This window comes from Uloborus diversus, chromosome 1 (assembly GCF_026930045.1).
Source record: "Uloborus diversus isolate 005 chromosome 1, Udiv.v.3.1, whole genome shotgun sequence".
NCBI lineage: Eukaryota > Metazoa > Arthropoda > Arachnida > Araneae > Uloboridae > Uloborus > Uloborus diversus.
The window spans coordinates 30327797-30349925 of NC_072731.1; the positions used below are offsets into that span (position 1 = coordinate 30327797).

The window sequence follows — 22129 nt, forward strand, 5'->3', positions numbered from 1 at the left end:
AGAATTCCTCAGTGCGAAAAGATAGTGATAAAGTTAAATTATTAAGAATTTTATCAAATAGCCAGGGATGACTTTGCACAACCATCAAGATAAACGAAAAAACAATTAGTTGGCTGCTATATTTCGGGAATAAGGTAGAATCCCAATGACTCTTTTGACTGGAAACTCAGGATGTCAGTTTCCTTCAATTTTAGCTTTTGATAAGGATAAGTAAAGATTCTCACTTCAAGGTTCCAGAGACTGCCATTTCTACAAAATCACATTATGTACATTTCTGTCACTACTATGCTTTATGTTTTCTAACTCGCCAGTAAATATTTGGAACACTAACTAGTTCTGGTTTTCCAAAAGGTTTAATCAATATAATGGAAAAATAACATAATAAAAAATAAATAATTGTTTTCATTAGTAGTTTTTTTCAGCTATTTATCATTTAGGGCAAAAGAGAGTCAACTACGTTATTAAAAACAGAATGAAGAATAAAGTTTACTATATTATGTCTTCTTAGATTTTGTCCGTTGGGGAAAGTGGGTCACACCCGTAAAACTTAAATATCCATCAAGCTTTTGTACTTATTTACACTAATCATGTCACGCAGGGTTGCCATACCATAGAAAAACCAGAAAATACAAGGAATTCAAAATCTCCCCCCCCCCCGCGAAAAAAAAGGAAAAAACTTGGGAATTTTGCAAATTTTCTTAAAATGCAGGACGTTTCAGAAATGGAAGTTGCAAAAATTGCTAAATGTATAAGCTACTAATAATTAAATAAAAGTTAAAATTAAATGAATAGATTAAAATAAAAATCAATTTTGCTTTAACATACACATTTTTTCCCCAGGTTTTTGTTTGAGTAAATTTTAAAATATCTATCGTAAAATCAAATGGTCTTGAATATTTTATTTGACATGCATCTTGAATTTTATGCTAATTTAATTTAGAGATCATGAGATTAGTCTTCAATATACTGTTCTGCTAACTTTTAGTGTTTTTCTTTTAAGGTACAAGCAATGAATGATTTAGAGAGCTTTTTTTAAAAAAAAATAAAAAGTTAAATATATAAATATTCAGTCACCATGCTATTTATTTCAGTTTTAATGAATTCTTCATTTCCTCTTTAATTTATTAATTTATATTTTCCCTCCGTCCTAAAATTAATGTCTTAAAAGTTTAAAAGAAAATTAATGTCCTAAAAGTTTTTATGAACATTCATTTTTTTAGGACATTCATTTTCTTATACAAATACACCGATTTAACAATTGCCAAGGGACTGGAGAAAGTTATCGTTAAATCGAGCAGCATATATATATTCAATAAAGTTAAATCCGAACCAGTGAAATGTATCATTTAATTGAGGGAATCCGTAAATTTGATATCGTTAAATCGAAATTATACTGGATTAGTGTTTGCTCAGTTGTGATGCTGCTACTCACACAGGGTAAACTCGAAGAATTTTTTACCTATAAGTGAGTGGCAAATGGCAATCCTGTCATCACTGTATGGTTGGTTTTGCACATTTTTGGGCTTCGTTTTCTGCGTCACAGAATTAAAGGCAAAACAAATTTCCAAAAAATAATGTTTTAGGGAGTTCAAGCAACATTTTTCACAGAAGCGTTTCCAGGTTAGTGTTTATTACTTATGCTCATTAAACTTCAATTATAGTTTCACCTAAAGTGCACACTTCTATAGGAATTTTTGCACTAAGTATTATTAATAAGTTTAAGAGAATGGATCCCACTTTCCCTATATTATATGTTTGCTACAAGGGCTAAGTGCCCTATAATAATCTCATCCTCTAAGCAAAGCCTGCTTAAAAATGCGTTTTGGTCCACGTTAAATTTCCGCGAGAGAGCGCTTGATCGCCTTGTCCTCCCCGCATGAGGGGGGGGGGGAATTGGTCGTTTTTCTCTTGGGGGGGGGGGGGCTTTGAACCCAATCGAAAAAAAAGCTTCAAAATTTTAAGATGGAAAGAATGCCAATATCGCATGTGTGTACACACACGCATGCGTATTTGGGGTGTCCCAAAAAGAAAACGAAAGTAGATTCAAGACGAACAGCCTCATGTTTTTCCTTTTGGGCAAAAACAATTGTAAAAAAGTTTCATATAATTTGAACAATGACAATCCGTGCCGACTTGAGCCTGAAAGTGTGAACCAGCACTGTACTAGGCCGTATCGAAAAAAAAAAAAGTTTTTTGCAGTTCGAAATTTCATGATGATAAAAAGTTGGCCCCACATGTGCCACAAAAATATTTAGGTGACACGCAAGAGACCTATATTTTGAAATTTCCTTCAAAAAGTTATCAAGTTGAACAATATAAACAGTTAAGCCGATGAGCGTTGAATAGAAATGTTAGCTCTCCTGCAATATATTAATGTCTCCCACATGGTGCTCAATATATAGACTTTTTCAAATTTAAGTTAAATTTTGAACTTGATATTTTATTTAAATAACTTTTTTGAAAAGAATTATACATTTTATACCTTTTGCTGGACGCCTAAATATTTTCGTGGCGCATGTGAGGTTATAAGGGCAACGCAGTGGCGGCGATTCGGAGGGGGGGGGATGGGGGTTATTTTTCTATGGTTCATTTATTTATTTTATTTTCCAATTTAGAAACCAAATCTAAAAATAAAAAAAAAACAGGAATGTCAAAAATTTTTTGAACATAATTCTTTGTTTTACTTTGTATATCTGTTTACCGAACATTATTTATCACAAGCAGTAACTTTTAGTTTATGTATTCATTGTTTAGATATTAGTAAATCAATTGTTTTACTTAAATACACTCCCGTTTGGGAAAATTGCAACACCACGAATGACTTACGCGAGTGAGCTGAAAATTGCAGGAAATGTAAAGTACGGCATGATATGCAAATGATCAGAATTGCAGACCGGTAGCGCATGCGTATGCTGAGCAGCTTCCTCTGAACTGCGGATCGAACCGAATATAAGTAGACGGCTGTAGCGAGGCGTGTATGATTATCGGTGGTTATATGCTAGAGTAACTGAATCTTTACTATGCCTCTTCGACGAAAGAAAGCGAAATTTGAGCAAATTTCGGAGTTTGAATGGAGCAGAATAGTTCACCTTCGTGAAGCTGGATTGTCTTATCGTGCAGTAGCCGCTCTTGTGCAGCATAACAGCAGCACAATCATGCATGTTTGGAAGCAGTGGACGGACGAAGGTCGGACAGCTCGGAAATCTGGGTCCGACCCTGTAATGTCTGGGCTCGGATCCTGAAATGTGACGTCAGATCGCGATGAAAGACACCTGGTGCGTATGGCGCTGACAGACCGCACAGCTTTTTCTAGACAATTGGCAGCACAGTGGTCAACAGCTACAGGTGTTTCATTGTGTGCTTCATCAATTCGGAGACGTTTGCTACAGCGTAGGCTGCGCGCAAGGATTCCTTTATACAGGATTCCTCTTACGCAAAACCATCGCCGCCTGAGGCTACAATGAGCCAATGTGCATAGGAGCTGGCGTGCTGATTGGCAGCAGCTCGTCTTTACAGACGAATCTCGCTTCAATTTGTGGCACCATGATGGCCGAATTCGTGTCAGGCGCTAAGCCGGTGAACGGCACATTCCGGAGTGCATTATCGAACGCCACATGGACGAACACTCGGAGTTATGGTCTGGGGTGCCATAGCATATCATGGACGATCACAATTGCTACGAATTGTGGGCAATTTGAACAGTATTCGATACATAAACAAAGTTTTACAGCCCCATGTTATTCCTTTCCTGAAGGATTGCCAGGGGCTGTATTCCAGCAGGATAATGCCCGTTCACATGTCGCCAGGACTGTCAAATCCTACCTTGATTCGCAGCAGGTACAACTTCTTCCTTGGCCTGCATATTTCCCGGATATGTCACCGATTGAACGTGTGTGAGATTTCGTTGGGCGGCGTCTCGCTCGTGATCCTCGTCCTGTTGTTTCGACAGACGAACTTTGGTTGCGCATACAAACAATATGGAATACTCTTCCGCAGGCAGATATTCAAACTTTGTTTCACTCCATGTCGAGTCGTGTAGCAGCTCTTATTGCGACGCGTGGTGGCCCCACAAAATTTTCTATCTCTTTTTATTGTTTGTTTGGTTTGAAAATGTAATCATTTATTTGTACCATTATCACTCAACTGGGTATTGAATTTTATTCAACTATGATGCTTCCTTCATGGTGTTGCAATGTTCACAAACAGGAGTGTAGTTGTTTAATGAAATTTTTACCAACCTTTTGTGACATCTCAAAAAACTTCTGGTAACTATTGTAAGTCTAAGTGTTTCTTCGAAGAAAGTTTTTGTGTACAAAATTCATCAACATCTTAAGAAATAAGTGAGTTCACATCAATTACCCCTCATCTGCTCTCAAAACTAGCCCTAACAAAATTTTACACTTTTTTTTTTCATTTTTTTGCTGCCGCTAAAAATCCTATGGCTTTTAGGTTTTTCCTTTTGCCCCCCCCACCCCCCGCACTTTTCAGTCCCAGTCGCAGCCTCTGGGGCAACGTTTCATTGACATAAAATTTCGAACTTCAAAAAAAAAAAAAAAAAGATTCGACCTAGCACATGGGGGGTGGGGGCAATTGCTCCTCCTGAATCCCGAAATGACGGCCTCCCCCCTTCCTTTTTTGGAAAGGACCACCACTAAAACCAGGCCTTGAATCCACCATTTTGATTCCTTCAAGTTTTTTAATAAAATTTTAAGATTTAATCGCAGGAAAAAGGGAGGGGGGAGGTGAATCTATTAGTAATTTGAAGGTAACGAGTTAAACTAAAATTGCAATTTTTGGTGGTTTTCGTTAATATAAGAGGATGAACAAAGACACCGATTGAAAAATGATTTTTTAATTTTTTATAGAGTAAATTGATTTATTTCACGAAAGTATGAACTAAATATTCCAAATAAAGGGACATTACTCATCTTATTTCATAAAAATGGAATTTTAAAATTGAAAGGAAAAATCTAAAGTGATTCTCCGCCCCGAATTTCGAGGCCATATTTTGCAGTTTAAGAAGTAAATTGAATCAGTAGTATTAAAAGCCAGGAATACTATAGCCCAATTTCACGAATAATAATAAAAAAAAAAGCTTCAGTGGTTACCCCCCCCCTCCAACCTCTACACTTCGTTTAACACCTTTTTTGGTACAGCCGCCTATGATCTTTTGGTGATGTTAAGGGGATGTCTTGTTACTGAAAGAGAAGTTAAGTGGCTCTAGTCCGGATTTTTTTTGAAATTGCACCTTAAAACGGGACTTTGTTTTGTAACGGTATCGAAACTGAAATCAATTTTCTGCTATATATCTTTCGCTATCTTTGAAGAAAATGAGAGGGGGATCTACTTTGGAAATTTTCATACTGGAAATCAAAAGCACGCAATGTCTGACTTTTTTTTTTTTGGTATTAACGCAAGAGAAATGGAGGTGGAATAAAGGAACACCTCCCCCGGAAAACTTCTGAAATTCAAGGCCTAGAAATGATTTTTATAGTGTATTACTTAAAAGGTCAGGGTTGGCGCTGCTCTTGAAACTTTTTCATATTGAATTTTAAAAACGCAATTTTAGCCTGTATAAGCGAAACTTTGGAAGGGTGAGAGTACTCTCCTACGGACACCTTTCAACTTAAAAGGGTTTGGGGGTGTCCAAGAAAGAGTTAAGCTCTAAAAACAAAGCTATCTTTAGGTAATAATTAACTTTGGGAGTCTTTATACCTACACCTTAAAACATTTTAAAGCTATCTTTGTCTTTATTACAAGACGGGGGAGGGGGAATCGCTTGGGAAATTGTAAGAAATTACTCATGTCCCAAAAACGCCATTTTAGGCTCTGTTGAGCCAGGTCAGAGAAGAAGAGGCAAGGTAAGTGACCCTCCAGCGTAAACCTTTCCGATCTAGGAACTTTGGGCGCCGAGCATATTGAGCGCCTGGAACATTGGGCGCCGAGCATTTTGGGCGATGGGATCATTGGGCCCGATGTGCTGGGAGCCCAAAATGTTCCCAGCACCCAACATGCTCGTCGCTCAAACTTCCCATTTCGAAACCTTTCTAAGCTCAAGTTTTAAAAAGATAGCTTTCCGTAGTAGCACACCATATCGTGGCGTCATCTGTACGTCATTGCCGTATACTGTTTTTGCTGTTTAGCGCGTCATCGTCACGATATTACGAGAAACGATATTTTACAAAATTATTTTTATTATAGTCATATTTCAAAGCTGTACTGTTATTTTATGAATAAAATGGAATAAATAAAAAATAATCCAGTTTTATTTAAAAATTTCAAATTTTTGAAATTTTACACCCCTCTCTCATTGCGACACGATGACACTTACGTTATGGTTACAATGACGCATAAACGATATAGGAAGATATCGTAACTATGGGAAAGGATGACTGCATAATGACACTTGCGTCATCGTTACAATGACGCGTAACGATACTGTCACAATAGCGCACGCTCTGTCAGATTAGACATCGTTTTATATTGTGACCCGATGACACAGCGATATAGCATTGGTATTTTTACGATATTGTCGTACGTCATGTGCTACTAGGGTTTTTAGCTCTTTTTCTGACAAGAGAGGGAGGGACTAGGAAATCAGGAGGCTGTATCCCAGAAATTTTTCGAAACTAAATGCCTTTAAACGCATGTTTATGCTTTCCCAGGTCTCGTCAAGGTGCGCAGTGCACTTAAAAATTTTCTCCTTCATAAGTTGCCGCTCCGGCGCTGGGTTTTGTTCCATCTACGACAAAGAATGTGCAATGAAAAAATGTCGCAAACAAGATGTTTGGAAGACTGGCCAATATCACGTAAAGTTAGGATAGCTGACATCAAACGGTTTACTTTATACAATATTGGGCACTACACAGCGCCAGTATTGGCTGATACTGGCAGAACAAAATTAGCCAATGCATGCCGGCAAGCTTTTTGCAACACTGGCAGATGCAGGGCTGGCCAATTTTGTAGAACAAAATTCGTCATTATCGGTCTAATTGGGTCGGCCGCCACCAAACGGTAAAGTTTTTCACAATGTTGGGTAATTATATTGGGCAATACTGCCGGCAAGTTTTTTTCGCAACTTTGGCAGATACTTTGCTAACCAGGTGACATTGGCCCTGCATATATTATTGGGCAATACTGTTGTGGAATATTGCCTTCGCTCGTATTAGTTTCCAAGGTCGTTTACCCTCCACCTTTCAGTCATAAGTAGTATTGCAAAGAAAAGAAAAAACTGGGTTTATTCCGGGATTTTTGAAGATTTTCGCGAGAATTCTAAAGTAATTTAAAGCAAGGATGTTACCTAATCAAAATAAATATGCAACGTTTAATACAACCAAAAAATCTGAAAATAATTTCTGAAATGAAATTTTTATACTTTTAATTAACTTTTAAACCCATTCAAGTAGCACCCCCCTTCTTGTAGTAATGCTACTGCGTTTGTTGGATTCTATAAATTTTAAATATTGGAGCAAGTTTTGAGCATGTATTTTTTCGTACGCTCTTAAGACACATTTTGGGTGTCATTCACCCCGAAGGATTAATTCTATATCTTAAAATGTTGGGGATGTTTTTCAAGCAAGGCCGCAGCCAGCGGGGGGAAATTTTCGAACCTTCACAAAAATAAATTGCGAAAAATTTCGTTTTTCGGACTTCAATTCGGAAAAATTCGAGTTGTGTTCGAACTCCCCCTCCCCCCTCCAATCTTACCAAAGATCGTTCAAACTTTCGTTTTCAGGGCTTCAATTCTGGAAAAAATTCCGGGAGAGCGTCGCCGAAAATTACCGAAAAGTGACCCCAAATCTCTCCTCCCACAAACAGTACCGAAAATCCTCTAAAACCTGCCTTTTCAAAAGCTAACTTCAAAAAATTTTCGGCGGAATGTTTCTTCGTCCCCCCCCCCCCTTCTCCACCATTAACGATTGTTTGAAATTTAGTTTTTAGGGCTTAAATTTTGAAAATTTTCAGGAGAGGAGCTTCCGAAAATTCTTCCACATAACATCATTGAAAGTCAACCAAAATTACGTTTTTAGAGCTTCAATGGGTAAAGATTACCGGTCCCCTAAACGTTACCCAAGATATTATCACAATTGTGTTTTGAAGATTTCAATTTCAAAAAATTCCCAGGGATTGGCCACAATCTTTCTTCCCTCAAACATTACCCAAAACTGGGTTTTTGCAACTGCAATTTCAAAAAATTTCGGGGTATATCTGTTTTGATAATGTCACTGAATATCTTAAACTAAGTCTTTTCCTTCCCCCAAACTGGTTTCCAAGCTCTGCATGTATTTTGTTAGTTGCATGTTAAGTATTGCTTCTAACTAAATGAAACACTAGATAGTAATAAGAAATTGTTTTTACATTACGGATACAAAAGTGAAAACTCAGAACAGGCTCTGGGCCCAGCAAATTAGGTGCTAGTCAATTTATCAGCCTGTATAATCCGGATAAATATCAACAGCTCTGTATTTGTAACTTGAAACTTACATTTAAAAAAAAAAAAAATACAAAAGATTCAAACATTTTGAAACATTGTAAATCAACAGAAACAAAATAAATGCCTTAAGCAGCAATAGTTCGATCCATACCAACACAGAGTTACATCTGAGTGATCTCATACATCACTCCAGATAGTGAGTAGACATCACTCCAAATAGTTTAATCAATCCATGGGGAGAGAGTTAGGTTTCCACTGAACTCGTAAACCTCGTTAAAACAGAGCCAGCAATAAACTTATACTTGAATAAAAATGTTTAGAAAAATTTTATAGTGCAATACAAATTTAAACACCCATTATGAAATTTTTATATATTTTTTTGTAATTTTCGGGGTCCTTAAAGCCTGTGCTTCTCATGCTTACGCTTAAACCAGGCCCTGAATGTATTAAGATTAAGTATCAGATGCGAACATCCTATTCTACTCATTGATAGTTTAATTCTGTAAGAATGTTTTCTCTAAATGATAAAAGTAAAGCCATTAAAACAAAAAATAGGAAACATGTTGCATTCATGCGCTACAAGATTATAAAAACTTTTCTAATGGCTAATAGGGAGCTTCCAACGGTAAGCAGCCACTATTATTTTAGGAAGTTTGTTTCTTTGTTTTCTTTTTTTTTTCTTCAAAAAGAATATTTTGGAGCAATTTATATATTTACAAATTTATTATGAATAAAAAAGTTTTATACATTTTTTTTTGCATCTATACATTTTCTTCTTCTTATTCGGATTTGCAAGTCTAGTATCCTTTTCGATTTTTCTAGAAGGATGCAAGTTCCAATCAGCAGCACCAGCTAGCACTTTACTGACTTGATGGCTAATGGAATTAGTCTCTGCTTGTTAGTACTTAATTTTTACACTAACTAAAGAAAAAAAAACAATTAGTCACTTAAGATATAATTACACATTAATTTACACAGTGAAATAGGCTAAATAAATGCATAGTAAGAATTATATATTACACATAACAAAAGATACAAATTATGTATAACAAAATTTATTAATATGACTTAAGTAGTGGGGCAGCAAAGAGAGTTTTGAGTTCCCAGAGCCCTTCGTTATAACATATATTACCAATTCTAATATAGTAGTCAAAAACATGACAAAACTTAGGTCCTTCGGCCTTTCCGCCCAGGTAAAATCCCTGGTTGAGAAATTCTCAAGAGATGATTTAAGATCATAAAATTGTTTCATCGATGATTAAGGCCTAACTGAACGTTTTCCAAATCAAGCCCTTCTTCAATAACATTTTTACGATGGTAGATCAAATATGAACCAGAATTGAAAAAAAAATGTCTCAACCAAAAGCAATTTTTATAAGCCATCCTTTTTCATCATACCATTGTTCCATTGATAAATATCAGATTGCCAAGTTTTTGATGCCAAGATAAACATAACAGGGCTGCCACTAAGTTATGGTCTAAAAATAGTGGAATAAATAGTATTTTAAATAAAAAAGTCTGCAAAACAGTTGCCAAACAAGGAAAATAGTAACAGGTTAAATGAAGGAACCAATTATGTGAGTGATGGTCTAGTAGATGGATTATTTTCCTAGGTAAAGGATACTGCCTGCAGGGCCAGATTTAAGGGAGGGCAGGCGGGGCTACTGCCCCGGGACCTCCACAAGAAAAGGGCCCCCACAATAAAATTTTTACAAAATATCCTAACTTTCAAGGGTTGAAAATATCGGATATATACATATATATCAAAATATTCGGATATATTATCAAAGTATCTAATATTTTCGAAAATATGATGATCTTTTGGAACCCTGATTAGGGGCTTCCACTCCTTCATTACCCCAGGGCCTCCACATTTCCAAATCCGGCCCTGACTGCTTGAATAGATTTTGAAAACTTTTGCAACTGAAGTTCTTTTAAAGACTTACAGCCAATGAGAGCCCCTTTTAAAACTTAAATAAAAAATATGACTCCGACAAAAGTCAAAGTTTTTTTATAAACCTTTTATTGGTGAGTAAGAGTATATTATACATTTTGTCAACAGGTCATTATATATATTTTGGTATGCAATAAATCTACTTCATAATACATACTTTTTTTTTTTTCAAAAATTTGTATGGGCTTTCACATTTTTCAAAAAAAGTTCTAAATCTTTTTTTGAATGATCCTAATTTCCTCAATCAGTAAATAGGCATATATTATTAATTTTCAATTAGGATAACATGGTGGGTCACAATTAATGAAGATATGTTTCACTAGAACTTTCAGTTCAGAGACTTTTGTAAATATGCAATCTATTTTTGCGGAATTTCTCTTCATTCATAAGCTTACATGTGTTTCTATTGAAAAAGAGATTCCTTGTGACTTTGAAAACATGCTCAAGCAAGTTTTATTGCTATTTTGGCCATCAAATAGTTCATTACAGTGTATAAACTAGGGATGCACTGATAACAGGGTTCATACCCTTCATGGAGAAAAAATTTCAAGCACTTTTCAAGTACTTTTCCAAGGCAAAAAAAAAATTCAATTCATACTAAAAATATTGTATGCAGATTTCATATGCTGCAAACATAGAAATAAGGCAATAATACAAAAAAGTATAGGAAAACAAAATTGCTTTTTCTACAACAAGAGACACTTTGATGAAAGATATACTGTATCGAAAGTTTTTCTGAAAATGTCTTAAAAGTTCGGTCATAAAAAGAAGCAGATCCTAAGAGGGTTAATTTTTCTCCACATTCAAAGAAGTGTATTTTCTAGAATCAGAAAATTAATATTAAAAAAAAATGGGAAGAAATCAAAATACCCAAGTTCAATGGCATTGCCAGAGAGAAGTTTTTGAAATCCCCTCCCCCTGGTTTCAACATTTGTTTCCAATATTAATACGGTGGTTTATTACAATCTAAGGGCGATTAGGACAAAAACACCACCCAGAAAGTAATTTCAGGTTGCACTATTAAGTTCTAAAATATTAGAGGTTCGCAAATCATTTAAAAGTATGCAAATCAGTCATTCGTATGTATGTATTAGTTGTTCAGCCAATAAGGTATTTCAGCATCATCGAGTAAATTTAAAAGTTAGTAAAAAAGAAAAGTTTATGAAAGTCCACAGTCCAGTCTCCACACCTTAAAATATACAAAAGCTGCTTAAGAAGTGATCAATACTCTGAATGTAAACTTGAGCCTATTCAGCTTTCACCGAATAACTTGTAATAATCAATAAATGTGCAAGTTCAGATTCATAGAGCCATATTTCGAAATTGAAAAGGTTCACAAGAAGTTGACATATATTATGACACAAGTAGTTTTATTTTGGGAACAAATGGGTTAATGTTGAAATTAGAATTTAAATTTAGAAGGAGAATAATATTCAGGTGTGATTATGGTTTGTGAGTTCATAAAAAATTACCTGAAAGTTTCAAAGAGCAAATCGGGGCGAGGGGGGAGGGAGAGTAATTTTTAAAACCAAGACTCCTATTACTTGAATATACATACATATGTGCAACAATAACTTTTGATATGCATACAATTTAATTCTTATGTTAAAATAGTTTATTAAGTCAAAATATTCTGAATAGAAATACCAAGCTCAGTGCCTGTTGATAACCAGCAACAGGCACTGGGCCTAGCTAGGCTGGTCCTAGTCAGTTATTGGATCTAAATGAAGATCTATGACCCTCCTTAAGGAACGAGTATCAACCCTCTGGCTGATTACAGCCTCTTTCCGTAAGCTGTTCCAAGTACCTCACTAAAGTAGTAATTTTGAACATTTGAGGTAAAGAGGAAAATCAGAGATATAGGGAGGTAAAATCATAACGAACACTACTGGATTTCCAGAGAATAATCATAACATAATTACCCATGTTATACACCTTAATTATTTTAGCAGCCATAAAGAAAATGATGTACTTATAAATTCAAATTTATAAAATTATATAATTCAATTTTATATCTAAAATACAAACTTTAAGTTTAATTTGTTAGGTGCTTGCTCATTTGCTTTTTTTTTCAAAAAATCTGTTATGACCGAAAATTAGCGAAAGATAACAAAATTCAAAATTGCAAAAATAAATAAGCATATAATTAAACAAGACCAAAGTAATTAATTCTTTAGATATTAAAACAAAAAATAAAATAAGCTAATCTGATGTAGCATGTGTCAAAATAACTTCTAAATTGCCAAAAATATTAAAATATTTACAAATTGCACAAGAATTGAAATCTCAAGCAAGGGAAGCAAATTTTTGCGAATTAAGTTCAATGTTGTCATGTTCCCGTTAAAAAAATTTATATTTTACTACAATTAAACATAAAATATGCTAATCTAAGGTAGCATGTATGAAAATAACATTCGATTAGTCAATATATTTAAATATTTGCAATATGCAAAAAGATTGAAATTTCAAACACTAGAAGCAATTTTTCAAAGTCTGAGTTCGTTCAACGTTGGCATGTTTCCCATAAAATAAATTTATTAGTTTTTTATTAAAATTGAACAAAAAATATGCCAATCTAAGGTAGCATATGCGAAAATATTATTGAAAAATAATATTTTCGCGCAAATCAATATATATAATCAAATTCGCAATATATAATTGCGAATTTGATTAGTCAAAATATTTAAATATTTGCAGGATGCAAAAAGATTGAAATTTTAAACACAAGAGCGATTTTCCGCGAAATCCAAGTAAGTTCCATGTTGTCATGGTTTCCAAATTAATTCCTTAGTTAATTAATGAAATTATACAAAAAATAAACATCTAAGGCACCATATGTCAAAATATCTTTCGGTTGTAAAAAACATCAAAATATTTACAAGATGCAATAGGATTGAAATCCCAAACACGGAAGCAATTTTTCGCGATGTTGCATATTGAGGACATGTTCCGAAAATTACATTCGTGAAATACTTTTTTAAAACTTTTAAGCACAATCCGGTGATATTTGAGAGAATTAAAGCACTAAGAAACTTTTTCAAGGTTTTCAAGCACTTGAAAATGAACTTTTATTTTTCAAGCACTTTTCAAGGTTTTTCAAGGGCATACGAACCCTGGATAAGCAAATTGGCCAATTAACCATTAGCTGATTAATTATAATCATAACGGCTTTTACTGCTCTCTCAGTTGAAAAAAAAAATACCTGCATTAAAAACAAAAACATATTACACAATAACATTTTTGCTCAATTAAAGGGTGTAATTTTTAAAGCAAATTGTAAAATGTTGTAGTTATGTGTATAAAAAGAGAGTACAATAACTGAAAAACTTTTTTTTTTGCTTGAATAGGAGTATTCTGTCAAAAGTTTGAGAGGAAGCGAGGGGAACTGAGTCAGGCTGCATATATCCACCTACTATGGTTCTTAAACAATAAAAAAAATATTTACTTATGTACAATAAATTCACCCATAGTTTCTTGTTCTAGGCATACTTAATATATAATTTTATTCAAAAAATAATTTTTCTGCCCATTAAAATCGGCAGTATGACTAATTACCAACGAATTGGTGCATTCCTAGAATAAACTCTCGTCAGTAAAAAGTTTGGGGAATTTTTAGCTACTTACTAGTACACAACTTTCAGAAAAAGTAAGTTACAAAATTATAAGGTACCAATTTCAGGAATTTTGCTATACTTACGAATGCATCACTTTTAACTGCATCAAACCATTAATGCTTGACAGACACAAAACAAATTCATGTTCTGCAGCATTAATATCGCCAATTGCAGCTGCAACTTGGGAGCTTTCTTGGACATCACATTCATCTCCACCTTTTCCTGTAGCAACTTCGCTTCTCTTTTCAGCTTTTTGCCGTCTTTTTAAGCTTGGCCAAAAGATTCAAAATCTCTTGCAGAACTATAAACTAATTAAAAGGAAAATAAATTCTTTTTAAAAAGGCATCAAGTTATAATAAAAATACAGTCGGATCCCGATTTATGCGAGGGATGCGTTCCAAGACCCCTCGCACAAGTCGAAATTTCGCGTTGTGGAACAACGCATGTTTAGAAATTTTTTGTCAGCATACCTAATTACTTCAGACAAGTGTTAACGCCCCTTAAATTGTCTAAAAACATTTCTTAACTATATATTACCGTATCTGTTATAAAGAAATGATTTTTTCCCGCATTTTAGCGTTAAATAACTAAGCATTAAAGTGTTACAATTTAACATAAATTACTACTACAAAGCACAAAATCAATCAATACAAACCATACTGCATCTTTGTAAACCATCTTTTGTCGGATGTCTTTTCATCCATAAGCTCATTATTTTTTGCATTGAAAAAGGCATTCCCTGTAACGCCGAAAAACGTGTCTGCTGCAATTTGCAAACTGGTGCTTCTTCTAATGTTGTTTTGTCTTTCCATACTGCATTATATTAGCACTGAACAGTAGATATCGTAAACGTAATTATAATTTTTAAAAGGATGAAGATGATGGTTTATGAAAGTGTGCGAGCACCCCTCTTTCTGACCTCTTTAAGTCACAATGAAAGAGCAGTTTCTATTCTTATGATTGTATTTTGCTCAGACATTACTCTGCGAGTTTCAGTATCAAAACTAAGTTCTGAACTTTTACGGATTTCCTTTTCTTGAATTTTAATTGCACGTATCAAAGATACACTCATACCTGATTGCTGTACTACTTTGAATCCACTTATTAATTGTTCAAGCATATTGAGAATCTTGACATTTTCTTTAATGGTCAGAAGCTTTCTCATTTTCTTTCCATTTTCGCCAACTTTAGATGAAAAAGCACGTTTGAGAGCCATTCTATCTTATCAACGTTCATATGTAGAATGAAAAAAAAACCATTAAGAATCGGAGCGGTTATTTGCAGGCCTGGATTTACTTACAAGCTAAGCAAGCTATAGCTTAGGGCCCCCAACTGCCGGAAATTTGTACGATTCGTTTCAAAAATAAAGTACTTGAAAAATAAATTTTATTTTCTAGTACTTGAAAACTTTGAAAAGTTGGAAAAGTGTAGCTACAAACAACAAATGGGAGGGAGTATGGAGAAGGAATGCCAATATATGTCAAATTCAGCTCCTTGCTTTATCCTGCACAAAAAATGTAAAAACAATGGTTCTTATGTTTCTGAAACATATTAAATATTTTTGTGATTCACATGTTTCATATCTTCCTATTTATATAACTCCGAATGCAGAATTTTGGAAATTCTTTCGGTGTTGCTTGCTTTTATCTTACTTCTGCATATTGTCAATCTGTTTAGCCCAAAAATAAAATTACACTCTACTTCTATTCCTCTTTGTTTTCTGTCCCACTTGCAACTGAAGAGAAGTTGTTGTAATGAGAAATCTATAGTTTTTTTTTCTTTTACATTTAAAATAGCTGTTTCTTACAAAGTTAGAACAGGAGTTTAAAAATTTAGGATCAAGTGCTAAAATATCAGACAGAAAAGTACAAATGAAGTGAGTTAAAGAATTTTAATTGATTTAGAGTACTTGAAAATAATTAGTAAGTCTTTGAAAATCCAAAGCAAAGTTGGGCTCCAATTTTATTTCTTATCAAGTGTTCATCATTAGGAATTGTTCAAATAGGCTGTATGTTACTGTCTTGTTATCTATTTTCTAAATCTGTACACCATATGTTTTAAAGCATTTTTTACAATTGATCATTTTATATTTAACTTGTTGTATTTGTTGGTGGGTTGGAATGATAATTAAAAACTAACTGTATCGAAAGCCAATGTATTGTCTTTTCTCTTCCCACACTCTTTTCTCTGTCAACTTCTGTCATTGATTCGTCAAATCAAAAATGATTTCTACTGTACATTATCTTAATTTGCGTATTATCTTAATTAAAGTATATAACTTTAAAAAAGTTTTGTTTGCCTATTTCTGTCCTGATATTTTTGTAGTTCCAACTACATCTTATAAGGCTTCAAAATGCAGAACTTAATATCTATTTTTCAAACTTTCCTCCAGGGGAGAAACACCCGCACCCCCTACAATTGGGGATATTCTATACTCAACTTAAAGAGGAGTCCTGGGTCTCCAGCTCTTGAAATCATTCCCCCTCTTAAGGCCAATCCCAAAAAGACACTAGGGAAAAGCAATCAAAAAAGCAAAAGTATTGCTGTATGTAGCAGATGAAAGAGACAAACATAGTAAAGGAGAAAAAAATTAAAAAATTGTATCTTACACCACTGAGAGAAACATTGTCCAAACTACAACAGGTGGCCCCATACCTGAAACAGCTTAGGGCCCCGCTAAGTCTAAATACGGCCCAGGTTATTTGTATAAACTAAAGCAAAGCATTGCTTAGGTTTAGACTAATACAGTGTGTGAATTTCTGATTTCAGTGATGTTAAAGGGATGAAAGTCTATTCACAAAACCAATATTTAGTGTCAACGAAGCCTACGCAGCTCCTTTCAAAAAAATTTCATGTTGCAGGCAAGCAATTTGCGTCAGCAATAAAAAAACTCATTACTTTGGAAAAAACTCGCTTTATAGTCATTTTGCGAAAGTCGGATGGCGTTGTTGCGGGATCCGACTGTATATATGTTTTGCAATCAGGGTTGGGTTTTGGACTGTCCAAAACTGGTTTAGGACAGGACAAGTGGTTTTTACTGTCCAAAACTGTTTAAAACTGTCCGAAAGTGTCTTACTGCCCAAAAGTATGCTAAAACTAAAGTGTAATCTAATCAATTTGTATTTACTGCAATATTCGTGATGCATAAATATAAATATTAATTAGTTTTAATTAATGAGTATTTGATAATATTTTTCTTCAAAATGTTCACTTATGAAATATTTCACTTAAAAAAAATTTGCAAATAACGCTTTACATAAAAACTTTCTTATGTAACAGTTAGTAGAGTAATGAAAGGAAATTCACAACAGTATCAAGATAACTAATTTCAGTTCCATTAAAACTCGAAAGAATGTTACTAAATGTGTGAAGTAAAGTGTACAAAGAAAAATCTGATTTTTTAAAATAGTTTTTGCACTTAAGTTTTATATGAAGTTTTAATGAAAATTCTTTTTTTCAATCATACATTAACGAACAAGACATTGATCATTAAATATATGCACTCGAGTGGCCCTTAGCTATAGGACATTTTTCAGAAGTTAAAATTGCATTGATACCCACCCTCTTATTTTGTTCCAATGGACAAAAGAACAGCCTGTGAAAAATTTCCCTTCAATTGGACAATTTCTAGGGGCACCTCAAATGCCTTGTTTTTGATACTTTCTCACAAAATACAGTTTCACTAAAAATGCAGTTTTGGACAGAATGGTAAAAACCATGGTATTTACCGTAGTGTCAAAAACCTCGCACACCTTGGTGACAATGTTATTAAAGTAAGTAGTAGATTTTAACTTTCAGCTCAAAAGTCAGGACTTAGCAAAAAGGTCAATTGGACCAGAATTGAATTAGAAAAAAAAAGCTGTTTTCAATGTTAAGGCAAATAAAAACTACACTTACACCTTTCTTGAGTGTGAGACCTCTTTACAAGTATTCACAGCAGTAGATTCCTCTAGTAGAGATATCTGACTGTCGCAGGAAATTACAAGAACCAGTTTTATTTTTCTACAATTAAAGTAAAGAGTGAATATTTAATTTAAATACAATTATAGATATAAATATGTTAGTAAGGAAATAAATCTGGCATACACTTACACTGACAGAATTTATTCTTAAATTGTTTCGTGGTAGCACATTGTTTAAATTATCTCCTTCAGACCCAAGCAAAGAATGAAAGCTTAATATTTTGTACAATGAACTTGAATAATTGTTTTGATTAGTACTTTTCTATTTGAGGGTGGGCTTAGGGGGGATGTATCACATGTGATATAGTAAGAACCAGACACTACAATCAGGAGTGTTTTATTTATGAATAAGATTTGACTAGTTTGTTTAGTTATAGCGCTAATGACACAATATATGCACAGCATAAATACTAGATGAAAATAAGCTTTATTTTTATGTTGTGGTAACGTTACATGATTCTTTTTACTTTCATGAAATGGCTTAGAACAACTTCTTTTTGCAATGAGACAAGTCAAGGAAAAAAAAAAAAACTTGCAGTCTCTACAATGGGTATAGTACTTTGTCAATCATCTGCAACTGAATGAGCTCCAATTAGAATCATAGTGACTAATGAAATCTAAAATTTCGACCAGTATTAAAATTTTACTGAGTAAAAAATGAAAATTAAAGAAAAGGGCATAACAACATATATAGCAAACAATTCCAGTAAAAAATCAAAATGAATTGAAGGATTTGGAGGGGAGGGGGTTGGTTTTACTAACCTTAATTGCTTACATCAATACACCTCTCCCCCCCCCCAAAAAAAAAAAACTGAAACTGACATAAAAGTTATTTCCAATAGCCATCAAGTCCCATTGCGTCATAAATATACAAATAAATTGTACAAGCTACTGTGTGGTAATATTTCAGAGAAAATTTTTTTCTTTGGCTTGAAATTGTGCAGAGTACATATGAAAAGGAGGTCCCCCCTCAAACATGTTTCTCTCAACTACAGCATTGATTACACTTAAAAAATTTATTTTTCTAGTGCTTACTAAATAATTTTATTCTTGAAATCTTCATAACCTTTATCCTTGCACTATAAATAACTCAACGAAATACATATTTGACCTCTGATACAGCATACAAATTTAGCATAGTGAGTATTAGAAATAATAACCACTCATTGATATTCATCGAAATAATTTGAACGAATCTAATTGTATAACTAATACTTCTTAATTCCTTACTTCTGAAATGCTTACTAATTTGGAGCAAGGACCCATTGAGATTAAATCTCTCATCCCTCTTATATGATAAAGATCTGTTAAGAAAACAATTAAGCCATGGTTGTCAGCTTTGGTACTAAAAATGCCAGTGTTTAAACTGAAATTACTAATATAAACCAGCAGGCTGAATTTGCAAAACTTGTAACTGAATAATTACTAAATTCCGCATCTAATGTAAACTCCGTCCAAGTAGCAAGTTTCCAGACTTTACCGCTCAGTGGATTTCCAGTTTTGGTTTCAAGAATGAGCGGGGGGGGGGGGGGGGGGGGGGGGGGGGGGGCTCTGGTCACAAGTCAGAAGTTTCACCAATCAGGCCACCACAGTCCCTAAATAACAGGTTGATGGCATCCCTCCCTCCTGCAGAAACAACTTAAGAATTCAATTCATCCCTCTCCCCCAAGGTAATCGCAAACCCTCTCAAATGTTACAGATTATTCATTTAGAAAGAGACTGATCTCGCACTTAAAAATAAGACAAAACAACCCTCTTAAAAAACTGCCCCTTTAAATTTTAGTGGTGCTGTTTGTGCTATAGACCCCCCCCTCCTCTTTTTAGTGGGCACCCCTATCGAAGTCAACTCAATTTTGAAAAACTTGAGTTTTAATTACTCAAAAAAGCAGTTTAAACATTTCAAGATCTCAATTTGAAACATTGTAAGATATGAATTCAAAATACCCCAGCAGTCCAATCACTCGAGTTCCCGATTTCAAAAGTTCTGTCATGAATCACTCGAGTTCTCGTTTTCAAAAAGTCTCGATTATCAGAAGTACTTGATTCCCGAGATCTTGATTATACCCATCTAGTCTTTATGGTTAACTTAACAAAAGAGCTTGATAGGCCGCAAGCAGCCTATCAGCTACTGATCCGATACTGCTGGTTACCTGCAAGATTTTGAATGCATACAATGAGGATTAAAAATTTTTCAGCGGAAATTATAATTGACTGGCAATGCCGCTTAAAAATCTTGTCGCTTTATGCTAAAATTATTGCTAATTCATTCGAAAAACATTCAGCATAACATGTATAATTGTTTTAATTCCTTTTCTGCAATGGAAATTGGATAATTTCTCATGCTCCTTCTTTATGAGGTTTTTTTTTTGTGACCCTCTTTTAAAACAAGCCTGGTTTTTCATAACCCCTTTGAATAACACCACTCCCTAGCACCAACAAATGACCACTTCTTTATACACATACATTTTCCAGATGTGCTAACTGAAATAGTTTGTCAAATGGTTAGTATCATAAAAAAATTAAGATTAAGTCAGTAAACATGATAGTAAGATCATGGGTTATCAGTCAATGGTAACTGTAGGTTATTGCCATGGATGGATCCAGATGATTACCTTTCAATAAATTCCAAAACCTCCGCCCTTTAACATCACCGATGATCGTCACAAATTAAGTTTCTTTTGCTTTATTTCTTTTTGTTGGGAGTGGATTGGGACGTCCTGAACCCTTTCCTTTAACTAAACGTCATCAAAGGTGTCCCAAAATTGCTTTTTTGAATTTCAATTTATACTTTCTGGGGGTGATCTCCTGAACTCCATAATGTCATTTAGAATAGAGTTTTTGGAACTTTGAAAAACTACCTGTGTTCCGATTAATATTACTAAAGTGTTAAGCAACATTCTACGATTGTATTTTCAAGACAACAATTCTGAAAAAATTCCCATAGAGAGCCCACTTTTTCACAACATTATAGATCATCTAAAATTACATTTTTGGAACTCGAGAAACAAAAATAGGTTGAGGGACAGTTCCTGCATCTCGGCTCAATGAGGAGCCGATCGTTCCTCCCTTGCATCCGTCCTTGGTTATTATAGAACCATATCATAAAAATCGGCACTAAATAGGTAATGTAAGGCTTACTTATGGTCAAATATCTGTTCAAACAGGAGAGTATAGCACAGCAAGACTCGGGAAAGCCCCGACTATTGTGGCAATTACGTAGTGAATTTCTGTTCTTTAATCCATGACTGAAGAGAGAAATCTTGAAATGTCTCTGAGACTTTGTAGTGGCTTTAAAAAAAAAAAAAAAAAAAAAATCAGGACACAAAATTACAAAAAATCAGAACACTTAACATTTTTTAAAGAGTAGTGCACATATATACTATTGCACTCAGTAGCAAAATGAAATGTATATCATCAGATATTGCAAACAAGTTTAGTACACATGTTTTTCATTTATTATTATTATTTTTTGCACTGGAAATTTGTCATAAAAAGACCAATGCAAATTGTAGGGCTCACAACTGGACACTGTTACAAGTTTCTAAAAGTCCATTTTTTTTCAAAATCAGGCCCTTGTTAGCTTTAAAATATTGGTTCCATTTCGAGTTTTACTCAGTGATTCCTCTATCCCCTTCTATTTTTTTTCTCAAACAAAGTATTAACAGTGGTAGATACAAGGGGAGAGTCATGGAGGCTGGAGGGTCATACCCCCCCCCCTAAACAATCCAGAACTTTATGCATAAAATGTAGATGATTACAGTATCTTAACTTTTCATTTATTATTTTTAAAAGTAAACATTTGAACTACTTCATCTCATTCCTCATGAAATCAATTTGCAACGTTTATCCCCAGTTAGGTGTCTTATTCCAGGCTGATTTGATGCTTTTTATTTACCCGCAAGCAGTTTTTGAAATTTTTCGTACCTAAAACCATAGGTTCGTTCACGGGGGTCGTCATTCTTCAGCTAACCCTTCCCCCCAAAATAGTTTTCTGTATCAGCCCCTGAGTATCAGTATGTTATTAACATTACCATACTTGAAAGTTATGAATCAAATGGTGAGAGAACAGCTTGATGCAATATACCAACTGGAGTTCAAAACTATTGGTTAGGTGTAAATAATTCATTCAGCATAATTTCAAGTGCTTAGCAAAAGTTATTTCAAC

At 34.3% G+C, this 22129-nt stretch overlaps 1 long non-coding RNA gene across 1 annotated transcript; it reads right to left on the bottom strand.

Moving 5' to 3' along the window:
- Window positions 1-9225: 9225 nt before the first annotated feature.
- LOC129234516 (uncharacterized) lies at window positions 9226-21545 on the bottom strand. The gene is made up of 4 exons (XR_008581547.1): window positions 21103-21545; window positions 17900-18004; window positions 14086-14310; window positions 9226-9355 (listed from the first exon to the last, which is right to left on the bottom strand). It is a non-coding gene; the product is annotated as an uncharacterized LOC129234516 (long non-coding RNA).
- Window positions 21546-22129: the final 584 nt, after the last annotated feature.